The sequence below is a fragment of the Micropterus salmoides genome, unplaced genomic scaffold, assembly GCF_014851395.1.
Source record: "Micropterus salmoides isolate LMB-PRFRI ecotype aquatic unplaced genomic scaffold, ASM1485139v1 Ms_hic_scaffold_5, whole genome shotgun sequence".
Taxonomy (NCBI): domain Eukaryota; kingdom Metazoa; phylum Chordata; class Actinopteri; order Centrarchiformes; family Centrarchidae; genus Micropterus; species Micropterus salmoides.
The window spans coordinates 33,658,329-33,669,738 of NW_024044237.1; positions in this window are offsets into that span (position 1 = coordinate 33,658,329).

The window sequence follows — 11,410 nt, forward strand, 5'->3', positions numbered from 1 at the left end:
TTTTTCAGACCTAACCCAAGTAAGTGATTTTGTTGATGACAAAAAAAGTCTTTAAGCAAGGTACATTAGCAATTAGTGTTTACTTTTGGTTTTACTGTGATGCAGCATTGGAATCGTTATCTGACATGCTTCAGTGTAACAGTAGCACAAGTAAAAGAGTCGTCTCAGAGAGATCCCTCCCTGTTCCTCGGAGCAGAAATTAGAGCTTTGGGATGGTCTGCAAGATGGCGGACCGGAACGATTTCTGGTTGAAGTGAGTGTTGAGGAAATATCAAATAAGAGTCTCGGGATGTACCACTTGAGTTACTCTACATAAGGTTTTTACAGCTGCAAATTTAGCTTTTAATGGTAATTGGGTTTACTTTGTAAGATATGTTGGTGCGTTGGTTTCGTTTTGTTTTTTTGGTGCAAGGACAAGTCAAAATTAAATGTACTTAGACAAGATGGGTACTCCACGTCCACCTGGGCCAACAGTCTCTATATCAGATTGCCTTTCTAGCGGAATTAATGACTCATCCTAAAAAGTGTCTGAGTCACAGACTCTCTGGCTTATTACTTGTCTCGTACCTGTGAGAGATTTTCATTCATTAGCTGACTCATTGTAAAATATTTTGACATGCATTGCATTTTAATGACCACTCAGACATTTAATGGACTTTTGCGAGTTTAAGGTCAGAATAACAGGACACCACTTTGATACTCCTCACTTGACGTGGCTAGTGTATATTTCGCTATATTGCTGTTGTCAGTCAGCCAATTTGTTATTTCTCCATGGAAAAGACTATATGTATGTGCGTGCTTCCTGACGATTGCTTGACTTACAAGAATGAATGCGTCCTTTTTCTTATATCTATCTTTTATAGGATGCTGATGTTGGTTCATTGTTAAGTTGTTTACTGTGGAAACCTCTAATTTTAAAGATTTATTTTAACCAATGGGAAGCTTAACATGTACTGTTTTCTTTAAATAGGATTGATGTAACTTTGGCTGAAAACTTCTGTACACTGTAGACATTGTTTGGGGCTGATCTCACCGCCTCAACAAAGTTTCTGATTTGTTGTCCAGAGTGAAAATATCTCAAGCGTGCTTGAAAACACTTTGAATGTTCCAGGTGAGATTAGGATCGTAGATTGGCAGCTAAACGGATGTGCACCAGCTCCTGTTTTAGATTCTGAAAGCTTGTCTTAAGCCTTATTCATGCTCCAGAAAGTATCTATTTTCTTCAGAAAATGTGTGCATTCTTCAGTCAGTTAAAACATGACTGTTTTGAGCTACAAATGTCCTTTAGTGATAATAACATTTTATAAAAGAAAAGGTAGTAATGTTTAAAAAATACAGTCAAGTACAAGTTCAGACGTAGTAGCACATGAACTAAAAATAACACCAGTACCAGTAATATCGCTGCGTCTGCTCTCGGTGTTTATTCAGTGTTTCTGCTTCCTAAGCCTGAGTGGTGTCGGCCTTTTCCTCTCTTTAACACTGTCCTATAGCTGATGCAAAGTGCCACTGTTGCCCCGGCAACGACCCTTTGGCACCTGTTGACGTGGATCACCGTGTTAGCGTTTGCCAGTCGCCGATGTTCTGGCTGACTTGGGAGAGTAAGCAGCTTGTGCAGCAGCAGGGAGGGAGATGCAGAATCAGAGACTGCATCTCACTTTGAATATTTTACTGCTTTGTGTTCAAACATTTCTTTTTGTTGCGCTGGTTCGGGAGGAGACAGACAGTGAAGAGCCGGTGAGGATTACAGGATAAGGCTGGTGATATTTTATTGTTTCTGTCTTTTTTATTGTCAACAAATTATTGAAAATACCAAAACAAACTGTGACTTGATCCTACAAACAAGTAATGTGTGTGTATCAAAGCCTGACATATCTTCTTCCTCTGTGCCATATAGAGCTCCATTGATGTCCAAAAACTATTAAAAACACATCCATGACCCACACTGTTGCACTGGGTGACGTGTTCCTTCATCACCATCACCATGAACACACACACTGTAGGTAATACTCACTAGAGCAACAAATGTGGATTCATCCGCCACTGAAAATAATCCCTAACAAATTCACTATTTCCTCCTTTTTGAGCTGTTAAAGTAAATTACTAAGCCAACAACTATTTAAAGCTTTAGCTTTTATAGTTTTGAGAGCCAAAGCCATGGAAGGGAAGTCAGAAAGTACTAAGAGACAGACTGTCACATTGGTGTGGAAAGTGTTTACAATAGTAAATGTATAAAATAACTCCAACATTATCCTTTAAAGAGCAATTTAACAGAACTAAACTAAAATAAAATCTCATGTTTGCTAACCACCAGTGGTTTATATTTTGATCTGTGTACACCAGGACTGGGTTGCACCTACTAGTGATTTACAAAAAGCGTGTAGCTCCATTAAAAACCTAAGAAATATCTTAGCTATCAAGACTGTTGATGTGTAAGTCGGTTTCTAGGAAGCATCTGCAGTGCTTTCCAATCGAAAGCAATCACCAGTGTGTGGAATGATATATTAAACTGGCAGTCCTCTGAAAATGTAGGTCCTACTTGCTCTGTTTTATTCATGTATGAATAGATGAAAAATGTATTTGTTTTTACGTTAAGTGTTCATGCAGTTTCGAATGAGTAGAAATATTTGATTATGCTGACCTAGCTGGCTTTATAAGTGCACTGACATTATTCAGTTATTAATTATTAAATAGCTTTTAGAAGAAGTCTAACTGTAAATATTCAGAAACAACTAATCACTACATAAGAACTTGTTTGTGTGGTGAAACCAGTTTTAATTTTGTGAATGAAGAGCTTGTGCATAACGCTGCAGGGCGTGCCAGTACGCCAGCCGTGCAACAGAGCTGTCCCATCAATGATACTGGGTGTGGTTAGATGTGCAATAGTCTCACATAGGCACACCTAGCGCCACACTTTGTTTTAGAGCTAGTTCTGACTGAACCCATTGTCATTCTGGTACAGGGGAAAAGGCTTTAACCCAGTCACTATCGTCCTAGACGACCGTCAGTCTCATTCTCTTCATTCACCTCCAGACAGCAATGGGATGTTTATGTAATCAAGAAAGGTAATTATTGTTGTGAAAGAGAAGCCATAATTAGCTTCATCCTGCGGATAGAAATAACAACACAGTTTAGTATAAAATTGCACGAGAATATTTTCTTTGCTTGTTTAAATGAAGAGTTAGCCTGCTAGGTGAATAAAAGTAGTATTGTAATTGTGACATTAAACTAGATTAAAAAGGAATAATAACTGAAATTAAATTATACTTGGTGGACTAGAAGCAGCTGAAAATTGTGGTCGTCTGTCCCAGAGTATGAAGCTATGATGCTGTGTGCAAATATTCTTTGTTTTTTGCCTTTAAATTCAGAAACGCATCATAGTTTAGTGTTGGCATGTCTCCTCGGACAGAGCTCTTGTCTCTGCGCTTTGACCTCGGCTTCACTGAGCCCCTCATGTCACCCCTCAGAAAACACACAGATTTATTGTTCAATCAGCCATGTAATGAGTTCTGCCATCCAGAATCCCCAGCTAATTAACTGCACAGCAGGTTCCACCGCTAAGTTAAATAACTTGTGGCTGGCCAACACAGTAGCTGCTTTGAAGCAGAGCCAATTCACTTAATTCAAACTAAATACCTTCAATATATTCAGAAGAAACCAAAGAGACTTCCTGTTGAAATGGTATGCTGAGTTTTCCTTTTAGAGTTTTAATGGTCTACACTTGGACGTTGTGGCTTTCTTTGTATGTTGCACAGAAACATAAATCTTCTTGTGTTCGGGCATCACGCTGTTGGCGCGCTGCCTCTGTAGCGTGGACTCTGATGTCCTTTTTAACACCCGGCTGTCACTGCGTATATCATGGAGCTTCTCATACTGTCAGTCAGTGACAGGAAATGGGGGCAAATCTTGGCCTCGCTACACTGTTCAGCACAATGTTGGCAGCGTGACAGCAGTGTCTCATTTCATTGTACGAGGCCTAAAACAGAAACAGGTCATGAATTAGAATGTGTACTAGATAGAACCTATAAATGGACTGGACAATGAAACGGTTACAGGTGGAGAAGAAGGGCCCATTTTGCACTGCTGCTGCCATTAAAGGATATGTCCACATTTTTTCATGTCTGTCTTAAAACAGTTCTTACATGCACACGTCACAGGTCACTGTAATTGGGGGGCAAAAATCCACAGTCATCCTTCTGTGTAAAAATGCATGATAAAGTTCTGCCGAAGCTAACGTGACACTTCTGCAGCGCGAGCACATCGGTCAAATCTGGATTACCAACTGGCAAAGTGGGATCGTCACTGACTTCTCTTGTAGGAGAAACACAAGGAGTCCAAGTTGACCAATTACAGTTCTTGCGGTCCCCATCTGGTGTCTTTGTAGCCACTGAGGTGCACGTCAACTACGGCATAGTGTGCGGCGGAGCCAAAATGGCTACTTCCTAAGGTTTTATAACAACACCATTAGTTGTGTTTGTGAGGGTTTTCCAGAAAGTCCAGTTTAAGTAACAGGTTAAGAAATTTCACACACGGGTATGGTGATCTGAACATGGCTTAAACCATAATTGCACATGCTTAGATCAGGCTTACAGAAAGCAAATTTAACTCTTTATGTTTTATTCAATAATTTAGTTTTTTTAATTTTGCTCTGTAATGAGCATAACAGTCTAATGTGGCCACAAAATTGTGTTGAGGTTTATTCCGTTTACTTTTCCTAAACTATGAATGTCGCTCCTGTGAGCCAACATGAAAAGATGTGTGCTTTATTTTTACGCGTAAACGCACTGACAGACTGACCTTCTTTTTATTTACATGTGTACCACAAAAGTACATCAGAATGAGATCCTCCACATCTTCCCGACTTCCTGCAGCGTGCAATAAGCTCCACAATCGGCAAATATACTCTCTCTAAATTATGTAATTGTATGTGGGGCTTCTCTAAGATCTCTCAGTATTTTTAAACTCTTTACAGATCTTCCTGTCAGTGGGGCAGTGAGTGAACCACTGCGAGCTCCAGAGCTCTGTGTTTAATGCTAATCATCCTTTGTTCCTGCTGTCACATCCACTTTGTCGAGCAGGAAGAGCTATATTGAGTGTAACTTGATTATATACTCCCCCCACCCACAGAAACCCCCTGCCCTTCCACCCAGATGTTCAGACACACATTTTTTATTATTCCAATGTGGACGACTTTACAGTTGCAGCATTCAGATAAAGCTCTCATCTGAAGTGTTTTACAAGAGTTGAACAGGCTTCAGCCCCCATCAAACTTTATAAGCAGCTAGTTAAGAGGAAAGGTATCTGTTAACCACTGTGCATTTAAAGAAGAAATCAGATTCCCTCCACAAAGACAAAAAAATTGGTGCTGATCGACAAAAATACATAATAATAATAATAATAATTCTGATAATCGCAAAAATCCAAATACCTTCTTTTCCAGCTTACTGCTTTTTGTTAATAATAATTTGAAGACACCTTAGGCTCTGGGAGCTTCTGACATGCCTTTTATCTAACTATTAACTATTTTTTAATAAACAATTATCAATTACCTGGAGACAAGACTAAGCATCTTCAGCCATGCTACTGGCTCTGTGAGGCTCTAAGCAGACGGAGGTGCTTTGAGCTAAATGCTAACATCAGCATGATCCCAATGACAGTGTTAAGGTTTGGACAGGTATATAATGTTTACCATGTTCACTATCTTTGCATAGTTGGCATCTTAGAGTTTATGGCTAATTAACTCAAAGTAGAGCTGAGGCTGATGAGAATATTAGTAGGTATTACTGTTCTTCCACAGGGGTGCACAGATGTGTGTACCAAATTTTGTGGCAATTCGGTTGTAGTAGATATATTTACATCAACTTCAACCTCATAGTGCTGCTAGAGGAAAAGCCAGCACATCGTTTGGGAACCATAAATATATATATATATATATTTTTTTTTTTTTTTTTTTTTTTTTTTTACAGTGCAGCTCTCCATCTCTCAGCAACATTTATCACTGTACTTGAGCAGTTGGCAGGCGTAGCAAACCTCCCACCCACACAGCATCACCACCCACCCTCCCAGCATGCTGCTGGCCACTTACCACAGCCCTCTTAACCCTGATGCAGTGAAGGGGAGGCTCACTGAACGCTTATTGACAGGAAAAAAGAGCCAAAGGAAGAAAAAAGAGCATTTATATTCACAAATTTACATACCAGTGACTGTGACGGCTCTTCTTCTCTGATTACCTTTGTCACTACGTTCCAGTCCAGGGCTCCTTTAAAATTAGATTCTCATCTCACAACAAGGTAATTTCTTCTTCTATTTTCCTGATGTGTATTTTTAACATTGACTTCTTGCCATCAGTGTTGCTATGGGTAAAGACTGGTGCTCCAAAAAGCAACCGCTGCTGGTTGAAGGTATAGAACAACTTGTGTGTTTGTTCTACTTCTTGCTTCTATTTGTTCTCTTTTTTCCAAAGCTCCTCCTAAGGTTTTATGGGAATCACCAAATGGAGAGAGAGGAGTTAAACAGAAAGCCCACGTCTGAACATACAAAGTCTAACTATTTTCCAAAAAAAACAATCTATAGAAGTGTTTCAGTTCTGCAAAGACAAGGGAAACTTCTGGACTTTCTGTATATTTTGTTGTGGTTGAAAATAAGAATTTTTGTTCTTGACTAACTTGCCTGTTTAAAAAAAGGTTAATTAAAAATAAATTAATGTTGTAAACTTGATGGTACGTTTATGGCTCCAGTTTGAGGAAAATACAATATAAGATCAGCACGATGAAGCCAATATATTTGCTGGTGATTGAGCATTTATCCTTAATTTTACTGTAATGTCTATTATTTGGTAGTTCGCCCCAAATTATTTCGCTGCGTGACTCCACCAGTGGGTCCACCACTTGGGTCCAGATTGAAATATCTGAGTAATTATTTAGCAGATTGCCATTAAGTTTGGTTCAGACATTCATGGTCCCCTCACGATGACATGACCTCGTCGGTCATCGTTGGTGTCTGCCGTGACTCTGTGAAGTCCGTTTAACCCACATCTGTCCTACACCAGGGAGCAGACGGTCCGACTGAAGACAAACCACTCAGCTCTCAATGCATTATGTAGTGTTTGTCTCTCTGAGCACTTCTGTCCTCTAACAAACAAAATAAGAACAAACACTGAGTCACACAATCTGCGATTACTAATTCAGTGTATCGGCTTGCTTCTCTTCCTAGATGGTGGACACTTGTATCCAAAGCACTGATATGATGTATGTAAGGTTAGAATGAAACTATTATTGTGAAATTTTTAAAATAAAAACTAAACTGGGTTTGTGACTCTCAGCATTAAAAAATGCTTCTCACTGGTGGATATTTGTTGGAGCTGTTTTCTGTCCTCCAGCGGTCCAACCACTGCTGACTTTTTGTCTCATGCATGGTTCTGTATTCTTGCTGCAGTATTTTTCCTTTGTCTCCTGCCTGCTGTGTGGAGAACAGTTTTTGCTGTTTTAGACTTTCAATTCAGTTTTCTACTTTAAACCAGATTTTCTCTCGCAAAAAGAATCCCTTCACAATCACATGGGTATTTGACTACTCAACAGATATTACATGAACACAGTAAACAGCAAATGAGCCCTTTTTAAGGGCAATTTAAAGGTGATTATATGGAGTCTTTCAGTTTATCAGCCTGAAGAATAAAACTACTAATGACTCACAACTACTATGATCTGTGATCTGCAGGATTGAAGCATTAAAAAAGACATACTTATGAATTAAAAACAATAATTTAATTTGTTTATTTCAACAATTTTTTTAGCATTCTGAAGCTTCATTTTGGTATATTTTACACCACTTGGTCTAACTGATTTCATTACTATTAAAATAATGATATTTTATGTATGTGAGCAGGTAAAGCTTTCTAAATTAGCAGGAATGATCAATTAAGGGCAATAGGGTGTGGATAACTTATTTAATATGTGTGGATTCGGGCGTATGCATATCTACATGCCCCCTCTTTTTATTGAGCCACACAGATTGCAATACAATAGCACAAAATACATTACATTCTGTGTAGAGAACAAGAGCCAGGAATTGTGGGTAAATGTTACCAGTTGTATTAGTTTGATAACGTTAGTGTCATAAATCTGTATTAATAGATTATTTTCCACCACCTGAGTGCATTAGATTTCCACAACAAAGCTGACAAACCAACATCCCTGACATATTATCACCTCAAAAAGTTATGACTACTTACACATCCAACAGACACAGAGATTTTCTTCTGTTGAGACTGAACTGCGCAGTAAATGTGCCATAAAACCAAAACTATTAGCTAAAAGGAGCTGAGTAGAGGATAACTCTCTGCGGGTTTGTCACTGCAACACAGCCCTCAAATTACATCGTCTCTTGATTGAATGTCAGTATATAACACTGACTACTGGAGCTTTAAGAACACCACCATTAGCACCTTTACTAGTGTTTCAATCCTGTCACATCAATCAGTTTTTCCATTCATTGAACAATAATGCCTGAACTCGACCATCCTCCAGCAACAATTTGTGCAGCCGGGACCCAGCGGCCTGCAAGTCTTGAAACCTGAGAACAGATGTTTCTTCTCTGGGGGTTCTCACATGTTGACCAGGGAATTAGGTGCTTTTTGTAGCTGTTAGCAGGTGACTTGTGACTACAGCTAGAATTAGCACCTGTGAAGCCATCAAGCTATCAAATTGCCCTCGAGCGAGTCACCAGATCGTGAAGTGAAACAGGACTGTTGTACCACCATTCATCATGCGGTTGACATCTCCGGTGTCAGCTCTCTCAGAATGAACGGTTTGTGTGCTGAAGATAGCTGCCACTGCGATGCCTGTGTCCACCCCAAAACAATGCAGATGGATGGAATTTCATTGGTGGTGCTTAAAGCATCGACAATTTACAAGTTTAGTATTGACACATTCTTTCGCAGTTAATCTACTTTCATTGGAATTATTTTCAACAAAAGATGACTGAAAACACCACTATCTGTAAACTATAAGTTGCCTTTGGTTTAGCTGCATCAAGTAAAAGTGTTCTGCATTCAGTTTTTAGGCTTTTTTGTGGTATTCTGAAAGTTTTGACCGAGAGCCTTTAGCCATCAAACATGATTTCACAAGCTGTGTTTCTGGGCCACATATAGCTGCTAAGTGGGCTTCTTGCCTCTTTGGTTCTTCTCCACCTTCCTTATCTCGTGTCCTCCAACTGTGACCTCCTCAGTCTTTTCCTAGCTTCCTCTTCTTCTTTCACTCTCTGTCACTTTCTCTACGTCACTCATTTCCTCTCTCTGTCTGCCATTTCCTTCATCTCCCTCTCTTTTCTTTGCAACACATTCCTCCCATCCATAAGGTCTCTCCTCTTTTCCTCTACCACATTTTCCTCTTTAATATAATTTAAAATTTTCTTCCTCCATCTTTCTCATCCCTCTTTCCATCTCTCTGCATTTAATGTAGCCTCTCATATTTTTGTCTCTCATTTTTGCCACCCAATCATCTTCCTCCTTTCTCAGTCCTTTCTTCCTACCCTTCCCCCCCTTTCAGCTTCCCCCCCTCTGGCCTCATTTCTCTTCGTTATTCTTCCTTTCTCTTTGTATCCGCCCCTGCATCCCTCCCATCCTTTCGTTCTTTTCCTCTTTCTTTCTCTTCAGCCACCCAGCCACAAGAAAAATAGATGAATGTCTCATTGGTGATATATAGCCTGCTTCCTCCCCCTCCATCCTCCACCGCCTGAGGGGGGAGGAGGAGGAGATCTATGCAGCTACATATATGAGGCTAGAAAAGTAGCCTGAGTCAATGAATTATGGTTTTGTTGCATTGTTGGTTCCATTTCCATTAATGCTGTGATTTTCAGTGACAACATATTCTGCTGTTTTTGCTCTTGGATATTTTAGTCCTGTTGTCTCTTGATTCACTGTCCTAGAATAAATCATTCATTCATTTAAACTGCATAAAATATCTTCTCAAGCTTTCCCAAGTTATTTTGCTTCTGTGATTTTACACAGAAGCAAACAGAAATAAGATTCTCATTTCCAGCCCACAACCGTAGATTTTGTTGGCTGAAAAGATGACTGAAAAGCTTGTTTTCAGTTTTATCCAGGTAACTAATTAACATAACATAAAGTGACCATGTTTTCAAACCCCCAAAATGTACCACACATTGATGCATGTTTATGCACTTATGCACGCACCATAGGAATTTTCAATTTTCATTTTCATCAGGATGGGTGAGATTTGTGTCAGCACTTAGCACATCTACCAAGTGCATCTTTCAACGCCATGGATGCCAACGCAGAGTTCACAGCATACCCAGGATATCTTTTGGTTATCTGGCTTCACTAACCCTAACAATTACGATCGGGATAAGCGGTACCGCAAAGCTGGTTATCAACTTGGTTAATCAAACCAATGGTTTCCCAATCCAGCTGTGAGCGTGTTCGCCATGAATGCCTAGATGAACAGGCATAGCCTAGTCTATAATAGGCTAGTGCGTTGATTTGATGTGTTCTTATGAGCTGTATGAAAACATCAGCCTTATTCTTTCAGCTCAGCTGTGTGTCGGCGTTTCTACATTAAAAGACTCGGGCACTGAATAAGTGGTCGTTCCACTTCACTTTAAAAAACTTCTCATCACTTCAAAAATCAGATTCATTTATTAACTCACTCAAAAGTGATTAAATTTTTTTCTAAATTAACTTCATAAAGCAATGAAACGAAAAATCCATTGATGCCACAAAATGTGCTCAAATACTGGTTAAAAGACCTCAATACCGGCGCCTACATCGCAAAAGGTGGGGCGGACCATGACCCGTGTCTGTGATAGACTATAAGACAGCTACTAACCTGAAATAAATAGCCTACTTTCATATTACCATTTATTTCTATATCCCTACCAAACCGCTCATAATATTCAGCCTCACATAAGAAAAATTAAACCCATTTATTTTAATGGCTGTGACAGACTGTGTGAAATGGACTTGGAGGAAATAAAAAATAAAAAAGCAGTTAGTGGGCTTACTGTAAAAACCTATAATATAAACTTACAGGGCTTTTATAGAAGTCTCTGTAGGATGATATCACTATAGCCTACAAAGGTTTCTCCACATCACCACAGCAAACATAAAAGCAGCCTATAAAACAGTCTGTGAGATCTCCTACAGAGGGTGATGTCATTTTCCAAGAGAGTTGAATGGTCAGTAGGCGCCGTTTTTATAGAGGTGATCTCTTATCTGGAACATCACCTGCTCCGGAGCAGGTTAGCCTTCAGCATAAGTTACCATGGCGATCTACCCCGTTAAGAATGAATCACAGTTGTGGTGCTGAAAACCAGAGTTAACCTTGAAGTTATCTGGATAAACTCAAATCCTGCTTCGTGGTACAGGCCCCAGTCCTTATATACTTCTGTTACTTTC